The sequence below is a fragment of the Rosa chinensis genome, chromosome 4 (assembly GCF_002994745.2).
Source record: "Rosa chinensis cultivar Old Blush chromosome 4, RchiOBHm-V2, whole genome shotgun sequence".
Classification (NCBI taxonomy): Eukaryota; Viridiplantae; Streptophyta; class Magnoliopsida; order Rosales; family Rosaceae; genus Rosa; species Rosa chinensis.
The window spans coordinates 50,746,876-50,770,387 of record NC_037091.1 but is presented as its reverse complement, the minus strand read 5'-3'; the positions used below and the strand labels follow the sequence as shown (position 1 = coordinate 50,770,387).

At 38.9% G+C, this 23,512-nt stretch overlaps 1 long non-coding RNA gene across 5 annotated transcripts; it reads right to left on the bottom strand.

Moving 5' to 3' along the window:
* Window positions 1-4,049: 4,049 nt before the first annotated feature.
* On the bottom strand, window positions 4,050-22,993 carry LOC112200455. 5 transcript variants are annotated; one of them, XR_005810167.1, is made up of 9 exons: window positions 22,590-22,992; window positions 22,378-22,487; window positions 21,187-21,327; window positions 20,974-21,116; window positions 20,747-20,894; window positions 20,183-20,352; window positions 20,012-20,086; window positions 4,300-4,465; window positions 4,050-4,180 (listed from the first exon to the last, which is right to left on the bottom strand). It is a non-coding gene; the product is annotated as an uncharacterized LOC112200455 (long non-coding RNA). The 5 variants fall into 5 exon arrangements; XR_005810169.1 differs by lacking the exon at window positions 4,050-4,180 and having other exon boundaries at window positions 4,235-4,465; window positions 20,183-20,344; window positions 22,590-22,993; XR_005810166.1 differs by lacking the exon at window positions 4,050-4,180 and having other exon boundaries at window positions 4,235-4,465; window positions 22,590-22,989.
* Window positions 22,994-23,512: the final 519 nt, after the last annotated feature.

Genomic DNA, 23,512 nt, shown 5'->3' with positions numbered 1-23,512 from the left:
GGCGCATGTGAAATGCTCCAACTGTGCATTGCAGCACAGTGTCTGGCCACTTTGACAGCTTCCGGATTCGAACCTAAGTTGAGGAGCACACCTAAGTAGGCAAGAACCACTACGCCACTTGCAGTGGTTAATTCGGGTTTTAGATGACTGTAAAGAATATCTTTCTGCTTTTCAATCAGTGGGGAGGATTCAATGCACCGACATAAATGGATGGTTATATTATATTAAATACACTCTTAGGTTATTAATAAAAATATTAATTATAAATATCAAGAGTTGAGATCATCTTATAAGTGTTGGGTCATTTACACCGTCGGTGCATAGAATAATTTCCATTCAATCAATTAGCCAAACTCCATATCGAATGATGCTATGTTATGACGAAATGGAAAATAAAAAAGAAAGATGTTAGAGATGGAGATGGAAGATATCAATTTTGTCAATAGTTAGAGGAAAGAGGACGTAGTTCAATGTTTGTAAATCCAATGACAATCATACTCACAAATTCACAGTGAATCCTAGCTACCAGCCTACCAGGCATTTAGTGGAACCAAATTTAGGAAATGACACTTAAAACCTTTAATTAATGTCCACTGTAACTTAAGCATCATCGATCATGCATGTCGGTATATATAGCGGCATAGCGCCTTGATTGATTGCGTCACCACTATTGCACCAACATCTGAATTAGGCCATAAAATCATAATGCAGTCCCGACCAAGTGAATTAATTGATCATTTCCATCCAACCATATGTTCACCAAACCAAGAAGACAAACATATCCATTTGAATGAATGTCATCAAAACAAGAAGAAAAGTACCTTGCACATGTAGAGCAAGAAAAAGTGCCTTGCACATGTATCTCTATTATTTCATGGTACTGATATATGTGGAAAATAAAACGGTGTTGCTAGTTGAACTTAATAAATATCTTAATACACTCAGCATCTTAAAAATTCTCTATATTTTTCAACTTTACCCTTGAGTTAATATTCCCAGTTAGAGGTGGCAAACGGGCCGACTCGGCCCGACCCGTCCCATTTTAAGCGGGCTTAGTCGTGCTTCGTGTCGTGCTTGGGCCGGCCAATTTATTATCGTGCTGGCCTATTTACTTAAACATTAAGCCCAGTCCGGCCCATGGCCCGAGTCCATATCGTGCCGGGCCAATAAACAGGTCGTGCTCGTGCCTACCCACTATAAAGCACGATTTTAAAATCTTAATTTGAATAAATAAAAAATAATTTTATTTAACTATTTAGAAAATTCAAATAAATTAAGTTCTACAATGTTTTTCTCAATCTTAGCTTTTTAAGATTAGTTTTCTAATAATTTTTTATATTCCACTACAAGAAAGAAAGAAAAAAATAACTCAAAATATATTGCTTAATATAGATTAATCTTTATTAATATAATGAAGATTTAGTATCATATTATTCTTTCCTTCATTCTATAGTTGTATTATTATGAGATTAGTCTTTATTCATGAACATATATTTAATATTTAGAAAAAATACTTTATGTCAAAACAAGGATATAATGTTTTTTTTTCCACTATTTTGACAACATAAAAGAAATAGCATTGGTGAAATTGTCATGAGATTTTAAATAAGGAGGTCTAATATTTAAATCTCATCATTGTGGTTTTTTTAATATTTTTAAAAATAAAATGAAATTTTGTGTTTGAAAAGGGCCGGTCCAAATATGTCGTGCTCGGGCCGGGCCGGACCAATGGGCTAATATTCCTAGGCCCAACCCGGTCTGTTATTCTAACGTGCTCGGGTCGTGCCGGGCCACTAATGGGCTTGGGCCGTGCCGGACTGCTTTTAAGCGTGCTGGGCCCCTGTCGTGCTCGTGTTTAGCGGCCCATTTGCCACCTCTATACCCAGCATAGCTATACAGGTCAACCATACAAAACCCAACAAACATCGTTTCTATCTCCAAACTTTGAGACAATGCAGACAGAAGAGTAATCTGTTTGTGTTTAAAAGGATCTCTGAAGACCAAAATTTGACATCACTTTGGCCCTTTTCTCTCTCATATTTCTTTTCTTCGATTTTTCTCTTTTGAGATATTACCCCTAACATAATCCTTTAATTTGGAGCATATTGGGGGTTGGTCTTGATAAATAACATGAATAACCCAATGCTTTATGGGCATGATCAAAGTAGTTCATCATAAGTTGAAGGTATAATTCTGCCGACAAGGATAGCACACCAAATGCAAAATTACACGTTGCCTTTTGCAGATGAATGAGATAGACGAAATCAAAAGGAACAAGAAATTACTATTATTTGTGGATGCGTGCAGATGAACTTGAAAAGAAGTTCTTTTGTGGCTAATCTGAAGTTTTTTTTATGGCAATCATGGCATAAACGTTTGCTGGGTGCAATAAAATAAGGGTAAAAATGGAAAACACAGGATACTAAGATATTGGCTAGATTTAAATAGAACGACTCAAATGAAATGTCTAGTCTATATTACTTTTTCATTATTTTCTTTAATATTTTATAAAGAATATTAAATAATGGATAAAGTTATGATATGTTAACATCTCTCAATCTCTCATACTGTCATACATGTCATGTTTTTAAATATTCATATATATTATCACTTCGACGACTCATGTGATAACTAGAAAAAAATCGTTAAAAAAATATGATCCTCTAAAATAAAGTTAAGTTCTCTTTGAGTAATTAAGTCCTAATAGTAATAATACATGTCATATAATAACAGATTGTAAAATTTTTCGTTAAATAAATTTCATGTAAACCTCAAATTGTGACAAAAATTACAACGTTACTTAATAACCTATGTTTCGTAATTAAAATTGTTTCTTCATTTGTTTGACTCATTATCTATTTCTCATAATCCCAAATGTACATAATAATAATATTGTGTGTTGAACATGGAATAACACATATGATTAAGGCTTCAAAATCTTAAGATTTAATCATTTTCGTATACCAAACCATTAAATTCAAAATATTAATGAAAACTATATTTCTTTTTCAAATGATATATCAAGAAGTGAACATTTGATGAATACTACAATTGTCACAAGTGACATTCATAATTTAATATTAAATCTATAAAAAAACTAAATTAGTCAAGATTGTTCACCCAAGGAACGGTTTTTTCAACACTATGAAAGACAAGTGCATTTGATTGCTGATAATAAATGTATATTAATAAATTATTATAAATTTAATATTTAAATTTAATACATGTAACTAAAATTCACTTATATTCCGTATTCACTTGATATTTCTTAAGTTGAGCAAGCCTGCTACATCAGTTATCAAGACCAACGATCTGGGTCTCATTCAGCATTTCAAATTGGTTACATAACAAACTAAAGGACTAAGATAAAGACCTCTTTTTTTGCTCCCCTTTTTCTTAAGAAAGTGCACCACTTATATGGAAATATAATTATCCTTTTAAGACTATCATATTTATCATAGTCCGCTCAATGGTCTGCCGAGTATTAGCTCTAACATTTGATCTAACAGAAAGTTATTTTTTCCCAATAAAATATTAGTAGAGGTCCCTAAGTTCAACTTCCCCTACTCGTTTGCAAGCGAAACATTAATCGCACTTCAGTGCACGAGTAATCTCCCATGAGATTCCCTCAGTTGCTAGCACCAGAGCATCACCAGGTCCAGAACCTTGCCTTTGGCAGTTAACAATTGCAACCATGAACCTCTCATTATCTAATGAAGCGGGATACATAACTTGTTCTTCCTGCATCAAAAATGAAAAACGCAAGTAAAAATCACATCCAAAATAAAGTGTAGAAGCAAGTAAAATGTTGGTTCCTTGTTACATAACCTGTTATGATAACTCTCAAGTTGCAGACTACATTCAGTTCAACCTTACAGAAGTAGTAAATGCCATTTTTGGTTATAGGAAATTACCTCAGGTAGTTCAAAGAATTCATCAGGAGATATTTGCAGGATCTCTGTAGCAGTATGACCAGTACACCATGCAAAAACTTTCCCCCACTCTTGTCAGCAAGAGTCATTTTCAGGTGGAAAGTGCGAATTACTTCATCACAATTCTCATTACAAAAGCTGCATTTAGAAACTCCCATGGGTTGCTCGGTAACAAAATGACCACATACGGCATGTGACAACCTTGTACTGAGATGAAATTGAACCATTTCAAGCCGAATGTGAACTATCTGCCCACATGATAAGAGATAGTGACATCTTAATAGAGAATAGAAGGCATACTAACTTTTGCAATGAACAAAAAACAAGGCCCTTTCATGCAGGACAAAAATTGATGACAAAGCCATACCTGAGTACAGCTAGTCTGGCTGGAAAGATCAGAGAGCTTTGTTAGTTTATGAAGACAAGATGAATTTAGCAGTGCTGGCAAGCTAATGAGGTTGAAGAAAGAAGCTCCACCAGTATTCTCGGACCATATTGCTTCTATGCTGTCGTGGCATCTATTTAGCTGGAACCTAAACATATAACAAGAATAATTTCTAAATCATAGTACATGTTGTAGGAAAATATGATTCGAGAGAATTGTGAGAGAAGTTGTGTGTTCTATTATTGATAATAGGAGCCCTTTATATAGGGATTTACAGAGTACATACCAGGTAATAGAATCTGAATACAATTAAGAGATCTAGAACCTTCTCTTATTATAACTTTAGAACTAAACCCTAGTTTGAAGAGGCACACTAGAATACAACATCCTTCAACACTCCCCCTTGTGCCGTTCAAACTTGGTGATGACGCTTTGATCGTTGACTCACTAAAAACCTTGCTAGGTAACAAAAACCCAGTGAGACAAAAATAACCCTGGTTGAAGGACAAAAAGACACAACACGTCATTCACTCTTTGAGATCGAACATGTAGATATCATCCTCCCCCTGATGTTGACATCTCCCCCTGATTACTACAATCATGGGAGTTCGGATAACTTTCTCAATCCGATGCTCTTCACATGTTTCTCGAAGGTGGATTTAGGTAACAACTTAGTAAATAAGTCCACTACATTATCCTCTGATCAGATTTGATTTACTTCAATCTTTAGAAGTGATTGTTGTTGCTGATTGTAAAAAAATTTAGGCGATATATGCTTGGTGTTGTCGCCCTTGATGAAACCTAATTTCATTTGCTCAATACAAGCTGCATTATCCTCATAAATGCATGTAGGTTCATCTGTGGTAGACTTCAAACCACAAGTTCCTCGGATGTGTCTAATTACAGACCTTAACCATATGCATTCACGCACAGCTTCATGTAGAGCAATAATCTCCGCATGATTCGAGGAAGTAGCAACAAGGGTCAGTTTTGTAGACCTCCAAGATATCGCAGTGCTTCCAAAGACATAACCTGTTTGGGAGCAACCTTTGTGAGGATCAGAGAGATACCCTGTATCAGCAAATCCCATTAAAACATTCACTATCATTTTGATGGAGGGGATGAGGATGACGTCGGCCACTCTTGGCGGCGGCGGCATTGCCGATCACGGTGTTTTGGACTGCGCCTAGGGCTAATGGGATCCGTTCTCATTCTTCCGTTATTCTTTTCTCTCTGCAGGGATAGAATAAGCCCATATCTATCATACATTTAAGTAACGAAAGATTGTCTTTATATCAGTCCAATAATGTTGCGTTGGCGCGGGGCTATATCTAGCCAACAAGTTCGTAACAATTGAAGTGTCCGGTCTTGTATTGTAATAAGTACAATATTGCGCCTATTGTACTCAAGTAAGCACTTTTGCCATTAACACGTTTTCATCATCATCCTTGGGACGAAACGGATCCCTCTTAGGGCTAAGAATACGGACGACCATAGGAGTGCAACTTTGACTTTATAAAAATGCCTAAGCATCTATTGACACGGTATACAAGTTCTGAATCTAGACAAAACTGTGTTCTCCCAAGGTCCTTCCTCTTAAATTCGGATTTCAGGTGTTCAGCGGTTTCCCTTAATTCTCATGAGTTCCAATTATGTTTATCAACATAAATCGCGACAATTACAAATCCGGAACTTGTCATGGAAATGCGTGGGCATAGTTCATCATATCCCTTCCCAATCAAGTAGTCACTTTCGTGAGCATTTCAACCTCGTTGCAAACGCGCTCCGTTGTCTAGAGCCATTTGACTTGGGTAAATGAAGTTCACAATAACCTTCATTATATTCTGTATCTAGATCCCCATAAAGATACGTAGTGATCACATTCGAAAACTGCATGTTCAGTTATTCAGAAATTACCAAACTAATAAGGTAGTGGAGTGTAATGACATCCATTACGAGATAATATGTAACGTCCCGAACCTAAATTCACCTGTTTACTAGTCATTTGGACGGTAAACGACAATTACTTTCACTTTTTATTCTGTTTCGATACTTTTAGTGGCCCTAAAAGTTGACTTTTTGTTCGGGTCAAAATTTGAGAAAATGTTCTTCATGGAAGTTGTAGAGGACGTTAAACCAAGCGCGTGCATATGTGGTACGTAAAAATCGGAGCTCGTATGCAAAAGTTATAAGCGAAAATGTGAAAATTACTGTTCATGGTAAATTGTATATATATATGGAAATTTACTGTTGGTAGATTTCTATATTTGGAAACCTACCCAACCGGGTAAGTTCCCTCTTTCTCTCTCCCCGACTCTTTCTCCCCTCTCGGCCGGTTTCTTTCCCCCTCCCGTTTCTTCCTCCTCCGGCCGACCCAGGACACAATCCGGCCACCCCCAAGCTCGGTTTCTTCCCCTTGTCACGTCTGTGGAGGTATTTCACGACGATTTGCCCGGAAAACCTCGATTTGGAGCAGAGGAAGCTACGGTGGCAGTTGGGTGCTTTTGCCGATTTCCGGCGATTCCGGCCACCTCCGGTCCTCATTCCGGCGTCGAAGGTTCGGTTTTCATCACTGATCATTTCCCCTATGGCCTTATATCACGATTTGTTGTGTAGATGCCGAATCGACGAATTGAAATTCTAGGGTTCTTGAGGATTTCTGGGTTTTTGTTCATTGATCGATTTCGGCCGTTTTTAATTGTTATTTGGGAATGTTGTAGTTGAGAAGTTGAATCAGTGTGTTGAGAAGGTGCTACTGTCAAATTTTGGTGGCCATCGGAGATGGTGGCGGCGGCGCCGCCACTGTGGGCGGCGGTAGCGGCGGCTAGGGTAGTTTATAAATTTTAATTTTTAGCTAGTTAAATTCTATAATTATCATAGAGCTTATATATGAAGTTTGGTGAATTTTGGAGGAGTTTGGAATTGTTTGTGAATTTTCGAAGTTTGGAGTTTTGTGGTGGAATTATGGGAAATCCGGCCGTCGGATTTCCCTCGTTTTCATTATGGAATATGTAAATTGAGGAATTAGAATTGTGGAAGAGATTTGGGTTGAATTTGAGAAGTATTGGAGATAGGGATTTTCGGATTTCGTTTAAGTTCGTAATTATTTTATCGGATTGCCGTTTATGGAAATATAATTGTGTACAGGGCAATGTCGCGAGCTACGGTTAGATGAAGGAACTCGTCTGCGTGGTTGCCCAATAGTACTGTGAGTGGACGTTTGTTTTTAAATAAGTGATGCATGCATTTATTTATTAAAGCATGTTTTATTTTATCAACATATTATTTTCCGAGCATATAAAGTTGATTGCAAATGATCTTATGGATTTGCTTTTAAATAATAATTCTCATGAATAAGTATGATTTATACCGGTTGTGAGTTTTGGTTATGAAGATGTTATGCTCGGATCCGAATTTATAAATGATGTTGATTTTCGACGAATTGATTTTTGATGTGATTTTCGAGATTTATACTGTTTATATTATCTTTATAATCGTCGATTTGAGATTTCTGAAAGATTTTCGAAATGGGATTTCGATGGAATAAATTCTTGTTTATTTATTCGATTTTTGGCATTGGGAATGCCTCATTGACAATCTACTTATTTCTTTAGCGTGTGGGACACGCTGTTAATTTATACGACTTTACGAGAATTTCCGGGTGCGGTTGGGAATCGTACCCGTGTTGTCTTTATACGTGGACATGGGGAAGCTTTATTGATTTATCGGTTTTTAACCACCATACCCAGGGTCGTTATATATATATATTATATTACTGGCTAGCCTATTAGTACTCCTCCCTACTTACTATGTGTTCGTAGGCGAGTAGAGGAGAGCATGGGATGCTCTAGAGTGTGGGACACTCCGACCCGAGCCAATAAGGCTCCCTTCTTTTGTATGGTGAAACTTCTTCCCCATATATTATCGTTGCTTGACTAGCGGGGCTAGTCCGATTTTCACTGTAGCCAGCGGGGCTGGTCGTATTTTCTTGAGAAATGAGATTTCGGTTTTACGATATAGTTTTCGAATGTGGTGACTAGCGAGGCTGGTCGATTTATCGTTTTGGAATTCTTGGATTTAAAGCTAAATGTATTTTTTTCTAATTGTTGCGTGCATCGGTTGTTAAAGAGAATAAATGTGGGAAAGTATGAAATCCTTTTTCCTTTAAATTGTTTATTTTTGTCCACTCACGCTAACGTTTTTTGTCTACTTTCCCCTGGGCCTTTCGGTTTCTAATGCCCAGTTTGCAGGCAAATTAGTGGAGGTCGGGCGTACATGACATTTGAGGCATAGTTGTCACTACTTCCGCAGTGTAGGATCGCTTGATCCTTTACTCTTCTTTTATATCCCTGTGTATAGTAGTATTGCTCTGCATAACCTTGGGATTAGTATTTTTGAGTTTGTGTTTTGTGAAAGTGGAGTTGTTGGTAATTGGGAGCAGGGTGGCTCCAGGAGTATAAGGTTGATTTGCTTGAAGTGTTTAGTGTGTTTTACAGGTTTTTGGGTAGTCCATTTTAGAGGTGACTCTGCCAAATTTTTGGTAGAGTTATCCCTAACGTGGGCCCCACAGGGCCACCTCGGATTTCAGGGTGAAAGTCGGGGCGGGTCCTGTCAATTTGGTATCAGAGCATTAGGTTGTTAGGTTCTGTAGACTCGTTTCTATTCTGTTACCTTATATACTTGGTGTTGCCCAGTACCTCTCGAGTGATGGCCCGACTGCAGCGGTTCCCCATCGTGTGCTCTTCGGTGCTGTGGTATTCATCAAGTGTGTAAGGTACAAAGTCAGTTGGTTTTCTTCTGGTGCTATGCCTCTTGTACGCCGACCTCCTAGGGTTTTCTTTGCGTATTCCATTGGTTAACTGTCTTGCGCCTATCCCTGGTGATGGTAGAGTAAAACTACTCTACAGTTTCGAGTTGTGCTACGAAATGTGATTCGAGGAAAATGTTGTGGTTGTCTTTTCTTTGATGCCAACAAGTTTGTTGGGGTAGGGATTAAGGTGCGGAAACCAGAGTTCGAGTTGTGTTTGAGTGTCTGAGACGAGCGACAATAGCTTTAGGCTGTCTCTAGATGATATGATTGCTTCGGAAATCAGGATTGTGGGTGGAAATGGACTTGGTAATAATGGTGGTTTTGACTTTGAACCAAGTTTCGGGAAAGATATTTTGTGATGTGATTGGTTGTTAAGTAACATTTGAAATATTATAGGAAATTTTTGGTGGTTCTTTGGGAACCTCAGTGTTGGAAACCATTTACAGAGAAAATTGAATAATTATTCTGGGTTGTTATGGCTAGAGTCTTTGTTTTCAAGTGACTTTGGTCACTGATGATGGCAAGTGAGAGGTGATGACAGTAATTGAGAGATATAAGTAGGATGAGATTTTTAGAAATTGTCATTTTGGGTCGTTGACCTAATCAAGGTGTATGAGCATAGTTTTGCTCGAAATAAAAGAGATTGATTTTTGATACCACAACTTATAGTTTTGTCTTCCCGAGTATTGGATGATAACGAACAGGGAGATTAACAAGAATGGGCTTTTGCAGTTATGTGCTTGAAGTTCGAGAATCGGAAGAATGTTTAAGGTTTTATAATAGAGTTACGACTTTGGTCGGTAAATAATTGGGAGAGTTGGAATCAACTCTTCGTATGTGGTATTATGCAAATGGATTCTTTTGTTTATCCATTTATGAGTGAAACGGTTGTACGTAAATTTGGGGAATAGTGATAGTGATATAGTTGGGTGTTCTTAGAAGTTCAAACGAAATTACTTTGTGATACGGAATCTGATTTGAGTTTTAAATCGCGGAGCCTTGAAGGTTGAATTGTGATAGACTCTTAGTGGAAGTTTGCCGGACGAATGGGTTGTGATATTATATTAGTGGATGGTGGAAGGAATAACTTTAAGGAAATAAGTTTTTTGTTGGCTCTGGAAATGTTTTAAGTTAAGGCTTGACCAAGACTCTTGTTATCTTGGGTGGAAGGTATTGTAGTCTGTTTTAAGTGATGTACTTCAGTGATGATTATTTGAGCAAATTGGATCATTATTGTGGTGGGACCACGTTCGGATCCGGATATCGATTGGTGTGGCCCAAGCTGTTGGACGGGTGTCCTTTGTCTTATATTAAGGATTGTTCGGGAAAGAGCTTGTGAATTGTGTTAGCTACCTTGAGGAATTAGTTATTGCTTGAATTAAATATATTTAATGGATTCCTTTGGAGGGATTAAGCGAGTTTTGCCATCTTGGTGACCCTTAATTGAAAATGTATAGGAAGTTGGTACGAGTGAAATCCGGTCACCACTTGTCTAAAGGTAAGATGACTTGAAGAGGAAGTAGGAGTTGAGTTGGAATGAATTGATTGGGCTTATGCTCTATCATGGGTTCAATATATATTTAAGTACTACTTGTTGAGCTACTATGATTGAGTTATGTTATTGGAATAATTCTTAGTGAGAAGATTTGGAAAGTTTTTGGTGCAATTTTGGTTAGCACAGGAAAGTCATTGAGATCCTTGTTGTAACTAAAATTTTAGAAGTCAAGTGTCGATTGAGGAGTGGATTTGTGGTTATCTTATCCTCTTTTTGGTAAAGGCAATTGTTGTTTATCAGTTTTGGCCTTAAGTTAAATAAAAGGAGTTGGCTATATTCTAGTACTTGCAAGTTCAACGTGGTTTGACATAACTGATTTCCATTGATTCTTGTAACATCAGACAATGAACCTCTTCGATATCATATTTTCCTATCTTGGGAAGTGGACTCCGTTTCTGTGGTACACACGTGTTATTTGTTTAATTAAGTGACTTTAAGTTTTTCTATTTGGGCTCTTATTCGACTTTCTCTCCAGGTTATTTTGAGCAAAAGAGTTTTTACGAATTTTTGCTTAGCAGTGGCTAAGAGTTATTGGTAATGCTTGAGGGCATATCTATACTTTAAAACTGTTGAGTCAGCAAGGGATGCTATTTTATTTGAATTTGATCGGAATTCCAATCAAGTATTGTTTTCGGTGGTGAGAATTATATTGGCATACGAAGTAGAATTATCATTTGTGGCGTTGAGGCCAGCGAAATTGACATGGATTCAACTAAATTTTGACCTATGACTAAGAAGTGTAGCCTCAGCTAAGAACAACTTTGGTGTGATGTATCTCCTCTTAGATTTGAATATTTGGGCTGGAATTGAGTGAATATTTATGGATTTTGCTTTGCATCAGGTTTCGGAAGATGTAGTACATAATGTGAGCAGTTTCGATTTTAGACATTGGTAATTGGTAGACTCCTTGGAATGCATGTGATTTAGAAGAATTTTATCCCCACATTATAGTTATAAGCAGCTTTCGAGGGACAATGCTAATTTGCCCGTTTGAGAACTATAAGTGTGGCCAGCGGGATAACTATTAAATGAGTTTTCTTGTGACTGGGAATGTCATTTCAAGGCGTGATCAATGTTCCAATCAGTTGTCTGGGTAACAAAGAGGAAGTGTAATGGTTCCATAACCTACCTGCTTAAGAACTTATGGGTTTGTCCGAGGCTACCCTTTGTTATGCTTGACAATTGTGGGACCTTTACGTGAACGACATTCGATCATAAATTTTTATATAAATAAATGGAAGGAAGTGTTGTTGTGTGTGGTAGTTACGAAGATTACTTGTTTTAGACTTTTGGGTTTCTGTAACCATGTTGTGATGTCTTAATCGTGTTGGCTTCCCATTAACACCTGTGTAATTTGAAAAAGGTATTGTGTGTGGGGTCAATGACTTATAACAATGTTGTTGGTGAACGGTTTGGTTCTTTACCGTATGAGTTATATGCAAGATTATGAATACGTCTATTCCAGTCAAGTGGCTTGTGACGTCAATACCTCGTGCTATCTGAATTATAATCATGTTTTGATTTGCTTGTGTAGTTGGGATTATAGGAAAAATCTTTGGGGTTGTCAAGTAGTTGACTTGTGATTGTAAGAGAAAAATTTGACCAAGGATAAGTCGACAAGCTTCAAGGTTTTGGAAACATTGGATGAGATATTGTTTTGGTTAGTCTTTTGGGGACTATGAAAAGAAGTTCATTCTGGTTGTGGGTTATATCGTTATTTCCATATCTTGGTTTTCTTGACGGGCGAGACGATTATTCCTTATGCAGTATTCAAGATTACAGTGACTGGTCATATTTCTGCTTGAGGACTGTTCCTTTTTATATGTCGATTCCCTTATTTTATTTGGCCACCTCTTGGACTAGATCTAAAGTTAGTTTCTGCATGAGTTGAGCAGACTTGCATATCGATCGTGCGATATCATCCCCACTTTGTTATGATCTGAGTACTACCTTCGTTGAGGATGTTGCATTGCAGATTAGTACATGTGTGCTACCTCTACTTTAACAGTATGAATTTCGAGGACGAAATTGTTATAAGGAGGGGAGATTGTAACGTCCCGAACCTAAATTCATCTGTTTACTAGTCATTTGGACGGTAAACGACAATTACTTTCACTTTTTATTCTGTTTCGATACTTTTAGTGGCCCTAAAAGTTGACTTTTTGTTCGGGTCAAAATTTGAGAAAATGTTCTTCATGGAAGTTGTAGAGGACGTTAAACCAAGCGCGTGCATATGTGGTACGTAAAAATCGGAGCTCGTATGCAAAAGTTATAAGCGAAAATGTGAAAATTACTGTTCATGGTAAATTGTATATATATATGGAAATTTACTGTTGGTAGATTTCTATATTTGGAAACCTACCCAACCGGGTAAGTTCCCTCTTTCTCTCTCCCCGACTCTTTCTCCCCTCTCGGCCGGTTTCTTTCCCCCTCCCGTTTCTTCCTCCTCCGGCCGACCCAGGACACAATCCGGCCAACCCCAAGCTCGGTTTCTTCCCCTTGTCACGTCTGTGGAGGTATTTCACGACGATTTGCCCGGAAAACCTCGATTTGGAGCAGAGGAAGCTACGGTGGCAGTTGGGTGCTTTTGCCGATTTCCGGCTATTCCGGCCACCTCCGGTCCTCATTCCGGCGTCGAAGGTTCGGTTTTCATCACTGATCATTTCCCCTATGGCCTTATATCACGATTTGTTGTGTAGATGCCGAATCGACGAATTGAAATTCTAGGGTTCTTGAGGATTTCTGGGTTTTTGTTCATTGATCGATTTCGGCCGTTTTTAATTGTTATTTGGGAATGTTGTAGTTGAGAAGTTGAATCAGTGTGTTGAGAAGGTGCTACTGTCAAATTTTGGTGGCCATCGGAGATGGTGGCGGCGGCGCCGCCACTGTGGGCGGCGGTAGCGGCGGCTAGGGTAGTTTATAAATTTTAATTTTTAGCTAGTTAAATTCTATAATTATCATAGAGCTTATATATGAAGTTTGGTGAATTTTGGAGGAGTTTGGAATTGTTTGTGAATTTTCGAAGTTTGGAGTTTTGTGGTGGAATTATGGGAAATCCGGCCGTCGGATTTCCCTCGTTTTCATTATGGAATATGTAAATTGAGGAATTAGAATTGTGGAAGAGATTTGGGTTGAATTTGAGAAGTATTGGAGATAGGGATTTTCGGATTTCGTTTAAGTTCGTAATTATTTTATCGGATTGCCGTTTATGGAAATATAATTGTGTACAGGGCAATGTCGCGAGCTACGGTTAGATGAAGGAACTCGTCTGCGTGGTTGCCCAATAGTACTGTGAGTGGACGTTTGTTTTTAAATAAGTGATGCATGCATTTATTTATTAAAGCATGTTTTATTTTATCAACATATTATTTTCCGAGCATATAAAGTTGATTGCAAATGATCTTATGGATTTGCTTTTAAATAATAATTCTCATGAATAAGTATGATTTATACCGGTTGTGAGTTTTGGTTATGAAGATGTTATGCTCGGATCTGAATTTATAAATGATGTTGATTTTCGACGAATTGATTTTTGATGTGATTTTCGAGATTTATACTGTTTATATTATCTTTATAATCGTCGATTTGAGATTTCTGAAAGATTTTCGAAATGGGATTTCGATGGAATAAATTCTTGTTTATTTATTCGATTTTTGGCATTGGGAATGCCTCATTGACAATCTACTTATTTCTTTAGCGTGTGGGACACGCTGTTAATTTATACGACTTTACGAGAATTTCCGGGTGCGGTTGGGAATCGTACCCGTGTTGTCTTTATACGTGGACATGGGGAAGCTTTATTGATTTATCGGTTTTTAACCACCATACCCAGGGTCGTTATATATATATTATATTACTGGCTAGCCTATTAGTACTCCTCCCTACTTACTATGTGTTCGTAGGCGAGTAGAGGAGAGCATGGGATGCTCTAGAGTGTGGGACACTCCGACCCGAGCCAATAAGGCTCCCTTCTTTTGTATGGTGAAACTTCTTCCCCATATATTATCGTTGCTTGACTAGCGGGGCTAGTCCGATTTTCACTGTAGCCAGCGGGGCTGGTCGTATTTTCTTGAGAAATGAGATTTCGGTTTTACGATATAGTTTTCGAATGTGGTGACTAGCGAGGCTGGTCGATTTATCGTTTTGGAATTCTTGGATTTAAAGCTAAATGTATTTTTTTCTAATTGTTGCGTGCATCGGTTGTTAAAGAGAATAAATGTGGGAAAGTATGAAATCCTTTTTCCTTTAAATTGTTTATTTTTGTCCACTCACGCTAACGTTTTTTGTCTACTTTCCCCTGGGCCTTTCGGTTTCTAATGCCCAGTTTGCAGGCAAATTAGTGGAGGTCGGGCGTACATGACATTTGAGGCATAGTTGTCACTACTTCCGCAGTGTAGGATCGCTTGATCCTTTACTCTTCTTTTATATCCCTGTGTATAGTAGTATTGCTCTGCATAACCTTGGGATTAGTATTTTTGAGTTTGTGTTTTGTGAAAGTGGAGTTGTTGGTAATTGGGAGCAGGGTGGCTCCAGGAGTATAAGGTTGATTTGCTTGAAGTGTTTAGTGTGTTTTACAGGTTTTTGGGTAGTCCATTTTAGAGGTGACTCTGCCAAATTTTTGGTAGAGTTATCCCTAACGTGGGCCCCACAGGGCCACCTCGGATTTCAGGGTGAAAGTCGGGGCGGGTCCTGTCATAATATGTCTTCTCGTAGTCGATTCCATGGAGTTTTGTGAGAAGCCTTGCTCCAGAAGGCGAGATTACCATATCTTTTTCTCATCACGCTATCTAACAAAGACCTATTAATGTCAACATGTTTTATGTTAGGAGGTGTTGGCATCTCAGGCCTGAAATCCTTCCCCTTCGTTAGTGAATCCAATTAAACCTGGATCACATCTTTCTATTTAGGTCAATTTTCTCTACGTTGGCATTCTTCAATGGAGCAAGGTTCAATGTCATTGGTCTCAATAATCCCACGTCCTCATGTACACTAGTGTAATTTGTAGAGATCTCTATATTCTCAGGAGTTGGTTCTAACGTTGAGGTGTCCCCCAACGATGGCTCTTAGACATAACCACAATGCAGAATATTCTCATGAGACAGATTTTGAGTATCAATGATCAATGGATCAAGTTGTGCTAAAACTAGCTCTCTTCCTAGGGCGAGAATCCATCGAACCTATGAGTCTCCTACGCTCTCTAGCGGAACCCATGGCCTATGACGCCATTATGCCACATTGTGGCGTCACTATACCACCATCCATGGTGGTGGTGCCGTGCCCATCTCTTCTGGGTGGCGCCATGTCCTCTTGAGGGGACATCTATCCTTGCATGTTTGCAGCAGGTATATGTGATCTCGTCACTTTTAGGGGATCGAGATGAGACATAGTGGAGACAGACCACGACAATTCCTGTCGTTCTTGATGAACGTTGAAGTTCAAATCTCCCCCTAACGACCGGAAAACTGTCTCATCAAAGTGACAATTCGCAAATCTAGTAGTAAAGAGATCGCCTGTCAAGGGTTCTACATAGCGGACGGATAGTTGGAGATTTATATCCAACATAAATATATATATATATATATATATATATATATATATATGCATTCATTGCAATGACCCATTTTGATGCGTTGTGGTGGTGCAATTGGCACATAAACCGAACACTCAAATATGCATAAGTATGAGATATTTAGACTCGCACCCAGTCACTAGCTGTAACACAAATAAAATTTGAGTGGCTATGAGTCGTAGACGAATTAGCATAGCTGCATGCGATATTGCATAACCCCAATCGAAAATATTGGTGTGCATTACCAATGTCCCGGCTACCATCGTAGTCGTTTAATGGTGGCTTTTCCGTCAGACCATGGGGGTGTGTTCATGGGAATATGATATCTAATATCAATCCCCAATGATAAGCAATAGTCATTAAAAATTGTTTTGATGTAAACTCTCTAGCATTATCAAGTCGAATTGACTGAATGAGATGATCCGGGTAGTGAGCCCGTAGCCATATGATCTGGGTCAGGAGTTTATCATAAGCAACATTACGAGTGGGCGAGAGCGCGACCAGCGTGTCCGCACATCAACCAACATACCAACATCTAAACAGTCCGCACGTTAGTTGAATCAGTCTACTGAATCCCCTTGGATTCTTTGTAAGAATGGAAATATTTCCGTTGGGTCCTTTGCATAGGATGGTCTCAGTCCTAATTTTGCTAAAGAGCAGGCTTTATAAAATGAACGATGGGCCTTAGAAGCAACCAATGAAGAATTTGGTTGAGCCACGAAGTCATAATGGACTTTAGAAGTAGAAAAATGGGCCAAGGAGGCATTGGTGGCGTCAAAACCATCTTTGGGCCGCAGGAGGTAGGCGGCGTTGGCCATTAATGGCCAGTTGTGCATAGGGACTGCGCCGTATGGTGCATGTGCCCTTCCTTGGACCAAATTTCGGTTTTTACTTCTTTTCATTTTGAAAAATGGATGTCCGTGTGAAGTCTTTAGTATACGGATCATCATATCATGACCTGAGTGTCCCCAACGGTCGTGCCAAAGCCTATATGTGTCAGAATCCCATAAGCCATCTCTCATGACATGGTTGGGTTCAGTGATGCGAATAGTGGTTGCATACAACCCACTAGAGCGACACATAAGTTTCTCTAATACTCGTTTATATCCGTAGTAATTAGAGATGATGCAAAGGAACTCTTGTCCATTCTCATAATGTGTTTCCACATGAAAATCATTAGCTCTTATATCTTTGAAATCATAAAGTTAGAATTAAAGTATGTCCAAGACATGAAATAAAAGAATCTACACTTTATTAATAGCCAATTATTACATCAAAGTTTCGTAACCAAAAATCTAATCCAAAATTTACATAATTCTTGGAAAATAAAAGACTATAAAAATCTGAGGCATTTTATCTTCATCGCCAGATTTGAAGTTTTCTTTGACTCAATGTCTTGATCACCATGAGGTGGCTACCTTCTTAGGTACATTGCAAACTCAAGTCTATTGATCAGACGTTCCATATCAGAAATAGACACCGCGAAGAGGATTCTCCCTTGATTGAGGCACATTGGTGCAATGTGCATGGTCCCTAGGACCTGAGGTGTTGGAAAATTATGACCATGGCCAACGTTGGCTTCATAGTTTCCAACCCTTCGTCCCTCAAAGTCACGGCTCCTACGGTCGTGTGATTGTCGCCTTTGGCGGTTACCTTCATGAGCATTTCGATCAAGACGTCTATGGCAACTTTCTCTAGCCATGGAACGATGCTCTTGGTGGCCATCTCGAAGCCTATCAATTTCTCTTCTCACAAGCTCGTTGCCATGTCTTTCAGTAGTGGCCATAGCTTTAATAAGCTGTTGAAAACCTGTGATCCGTCTTGCGTTTACATGAGTCCAGAATAAATTAGAGGACCTCATAGCATAGACATGGAAGGTATTGAGGGTTTTCTCAATCAATTGGTCTTCTGTGATTGTCTTGCCACATATGCGCATCATTGCTTTGATGCGGCGAGTTTCCGAATAAAATTGCATGACTATATCAAAGTCAGAGAAGCGAAGATCATTCCATTCTGCTTCTAAATTCAGAAGGATGGAGTCACGAACATTACCATAACGTTCCTGAAGCGCTTGCCATAGCTTTATAGCGCTATCCTGATTCATGAACTCAAACTGGAGGTCTCTATCCATATGACGCATCATTAGGGCAAGTGCCCTGGAATTGTCAATCTCAGTTTGAGTGTCTGGAGCAGTTCCTTCGGAACAAAGCTCTTGGATTGTGTGCAATAGATCACAGGAAATAAGATGGAGCTCAACGTCCTGAGCCCACAATAGGTATCTTTTGCCAGCATAATCCAATGGAACAAAATTGAGTCTGTTCGAGTTTGACATCCTGAAAAGTGAAACAAGAACGAATTAGTTTCGGAGTCAATGCTTCCATGAAAACTAATATTAATAAGATTTCCGAGCTATGCTATCAAGAAATCTATTTCTAAGTTTATTTGGATTAGACCGAAACAATGATTTTTAATATGGTCAAAGATCGATGCTTGAGGACGCTCTTAGTCCTACAATCACAAACACTCGTTGTTCGTATATAGCGTGAATCCCCACAATTCCACTTATTTAAATAATCGAACTCACGTTCGTATATTGAAAATCCTGCAGAAAATAATGAAATTTAAAAGACAAGAAAGCAGGAACTTTAATATATCATAAAGACCATAAAGACTTACTTGTTGAAATTCAGAGCAGATTCGCTTCTGAACAGTTCCCACTTGAATTAGTGTACAGGTCTCAAAACAACTCCAACAGGGCTAAAATTTGGAAGTCAGATAAAAGAGAGAGAGGCGAACAACTTTGGTGAAGAAAGAATTTTGATCAGAGATCCCGAACTAGAAGTTTCGGGGCATGCAAGCAGACTGATATGAACAGGAACGAGAGGAAAGGTGAGAGGAGGAGGATGCAACGGGCATGCGGCGGTGCTGCAGGGGCAGCAGGAGGCACATGGGTGAGCAGGACTTCAGGGGCAGTGCACGGTATGGCTAGAGATTGCGGTAGTTGGTGTTGGTCGAAATAGGAAAAACTGGGCAAAAAGTCATTTCTACCGGTTTTTTTGCAAGAGGATCAGTTGGTGTGATGGCCGGTTCAGGGGCTTCTGGACCGGTTCTTGGAGTATCGCTTCTAGTTCCTGAATCCTAAGACAGAGACGGTGCTGCTGACAAAATTTGGTGGCAATTGGGTGTCCGGAAGGTGGTGAACCGGTGGAGAAATCGCAACAGATGGTTTGGGGCTTCCGGCGGCCGGTTCGGTAAGTTTCCAGTCAGTTTTGGTTGTGTTGCTGCCGGTTCCGGACTCCTTGGGTCGGGGGCTACTAGTTGGGAGGCGGAGGCAATTAGGGTTTGAGGGTTTTGACTTGTTTTAGGGTTTTGGTTATTTGTTTCAGGGTTAGGGCCCGTGCTGATAACGTGTTGTAGGAAAATATGATTCGAGAGAATTGTGAGAGAAATTGTGTGTTCTATTATTGATATTAGGAGCCCTTTATATAGGGATTTACAGAGTACATACAAGGTAATAGAATCTGAATACAATTAGGAAATCTAGAACCTTCTCCTATTATAACTTTAGAACTAAACCCTAGTTTGAAGAGGCACACTAGAATACAACATCCTTCAATAGTACAAACCTAAATTGGGAACAAACTGGAAAGTGGGTAAACTATAACTGAAAGTGACTAAATGCAAAGGTTGGAACTAGCTTTAACCAGCCTGCATATTCACTCCAGATGATGAAATGACAATTGTCAATGCATGAGCTTACCCCTTCCGCTTTTTCATAGAGCATGTCAGACCTGATATGTAGACGGTGTGGCCAAGGCTTAATCTTCCCAGTGACCTATATAATACATGTTTTGAAGTGAAAAGTACATCAAAAATGTGAATTTAATAATTGGGGAGGGGGGCGTAAACCCAGCAATATCAATATCCATACCAATATTTCACAAAATGTAATTTAGTCCAAATTATTCCAGTGGTATCTTCAATTCGCAATGAGAAGATAGGCTTCTGTGGTACCTCTTTCTTTGATGATACTCGTAACAACACCGTAAAGGCTGACGCCTGTCATCTTGTCACGAAGATCGTTAATGAAGGACTGCAAAACTTCACACAGGTAAGATATGTTAATAAAAATTTAGATTAGAAAACTAAGCAATGCTAAGTACAGATTCAGGTACAAAGCATTCAGGCAGTTAATTTTTACATGAACTTAGCCACATATCAAGCACATAAGCACACAGTGAGAATGATTAAAAGAGAATAATGATGATTTCTGAAGAAAAGGAACAATAATAACCCATATATCCACCATACACAACTTGGACAGATGTACAAGTTGATACAATGTGACGCTTAAAGGTTCAAACAATAGACATTTTCATGAATTAGTAATTATGCGTCCTTTTAGCAACATGGTGCTCACAGCTTCTAACAGAAATTTTATTAGACCTAAAAGGTATTCAATTAAGATGAAGAAGTATAACAGAAGGAAACTCACTTGAAAAGGATAACTACTAAAATCAATAGACCCGTGTGAATCACAGGGCAAGGAAACTTGAGAAACTTGTGTACTCTGACTGGGATCTAATTAATGTGCTTAGCAGTCTTGATCCTTGATGGCGATTTGGTGTCAGTGATACACACACCTGATTAATACAGAAATTTAGTATTGATAGCCCACACCTAAATGACAGCCCACTATACAAACAATCAAACATTACTTACTTGTTCCTTGTGTTGAACAAAAGGCACCAAAAACAATTGCGTTGCACTACCAAATTCAAGGGAAACTTCAGCACTTGTTTCAGCTGCAGTGTCTGCGGAACTTGAAATATATGGTTTATCCAGTGCAAAGCATACTTCCCACACTGAGGAAATTGATTCAGAACATACATGGCAAGAAAGCATCAGAAAATGTCATTGGGTGGTAGAGTTTACCTGAAAAGATTTGCCAGGACAACCTGGTCACCCCACAGTAGAAATTGTAACTTGGCACCGTCATCATCTATAAGAGTGATTTGTTTCCTTTGTAAAGTTCCAAACTTTCCTTGAACTTCCAGGGGGCCAATGAGCTCAATTCTGCACATAAAAGAGGAAAGCAAGTTATGCAATTGCTGACTAGTGACATGCCAACAGAAGAGTTGCAAAAGTTCTAGGTCATAAAATTCTAATTTCAGTATATGCATAGATCATATTTATAAAAACTATATTAGTCAGATGTTATTATTATTATTATTATTATTTTTGGTCAAATAGTTCAATCATTAACAAAACAACTACAAATGTAGAAGTAGATGTACATTAGGAAGCAAAGGTCTTAGACCCAAAAGCCTAATAGATAAAAGCTTAATTAACCTACATCCAACAGAAAATAACACACCAAGGCCCAAAAGCCCAACAAAAAAAAACCCCTAGATCTAGAATCACAAAGCACTGCCTCCAGGAGACCAGCCGCCATGGCTGCTGACCACCAAGTTACAGAGGGAGTAACATCAGCCAACGCTTCACTTCCGGATGCCAAGGGTTTGTCCATCATCATTCTCCATACCCGAACAGTCTACAAAAGAAGGGTAAAGGTACCAAAGACATAAGGTCGTGGTGGTGGTGGAGACCACCGAGCAACACAACGCCACTGGTCCGGCAACATCCATAAGCATAAGTGGAGTAACGGTTCGGCAGCTATTCTCAGGTGTAGAGTTAGGTATATAAACCCAGGTCGAGCACAAGTGTGATGGCAGAATTGTGGAAAAAGAAAAAGATGGGATAGAGAATGAAAGGGGGAGTTGTGTGAGGATGAGAGAAATGAAAGTAGATCTGGGCATTTGGAGATGAATTGGGTTAGAGCAAAGAAAACGATAATAAAATTGAGACATAAAGCCTCAGATCTGAGATAAAACTCAGGGAGATTCACCACAGAGGGTGGTGGAATGGAGGAGGCGCTGTTGACTCTCAAAACGAGAGAGAGAAAAGCTCGTGTATCCTTTGAATTGAGTTCAATAGTCAGATGTTCTTATTAGAATATCTGATACTCAAATATACCAAAAATTGATTATTAAATCATAGCCAAGATGCAAAATAAAACAAGCAAAAGGCTGAGCCTAAGGATATATAGAAGCAATTTTACCGTACCTTGCATAAAATGAATAAGAAACGTTTTTGCTAAATGCATCAGGAGAAATTGAAGAGAATGAATCTGAACAAAACTGAGCTCCTAGCAGCATTGCATCACCATCATCATCCTACATTGATGAAAGCAGCTAAATGTAAGAAGACAAACAAAAACACCTCCCAAATACCACTCATTCTCTCAAGCTTGGCCAGTAGTCAAATTTGAAAGTTACCTCATCCAACAATATCACTAGATATTCTGTAGGCAACAGTCGAGGACAACGAGACCCTCCTCCAGCAGCAGGATGAAGATGGCACCCCGTGAGGAAGATCTGCCTTCCTTTCTTGAGAATCCCATTTTTAGGATTTATCAAGTCATAGTACTTGTACAGACAAATCCCATTCACTGAAACTTAAATGAATTTGTAAATGCACATATAGCAGCAACACAAGCGTAGAATAACAACACCCTATATATACATCTGCTTATTTGTTCAAGCACCGGTGCTCATTGGTTCCCGAAAATCAGACAAACAAAAGAAATACCGACTCATATCCAATACATCATAACAGCGCAATCTTTTACTTGCGGTGGAGATAAAGATCAATGGTATTGGTGCTCCAAAAATTCCCCAGGGAAAGCATATTAATGTTGGTGCCTAAAACAGAAAGAGTAGCAATGTCAACAACAAAAGACAATAACATCACATTACAGATCACAGCAAAACTTTCTAAAGTAACAAATTACCAGGGAGAACAAAAATATCGACAATCACTACTTCCAAAACACTATTCAGGGATAAGAAATTCTTCTCATAAATGAAATCAATAGTCACAGTGTTCGAAAGCTTCCTTCACTTATTCTTCTTTCACAATTGCTTCACGCATTCCGGCATTTTCTTCATAGGCCTGTCCCTATTTTGCTCATGCCAGGCCTAATCAAATTAACACAATTCCGATCAATTTTTATCATCCCTAATTTTCTCAGCAATCAAAAACAAACCAAAAGCCAGAACCTAATTCGGCTAAAAACCCATACTTGGGAGAGATCGGGGAGCAAAATCGCGGCCGTAACGCCGCTGGAGTTGGCGCTGCAGGTCTTGAGAATCCGAGAGGCGATCTAATTCTAGATGGGCCGGGCGGTCTCCGCCGCATT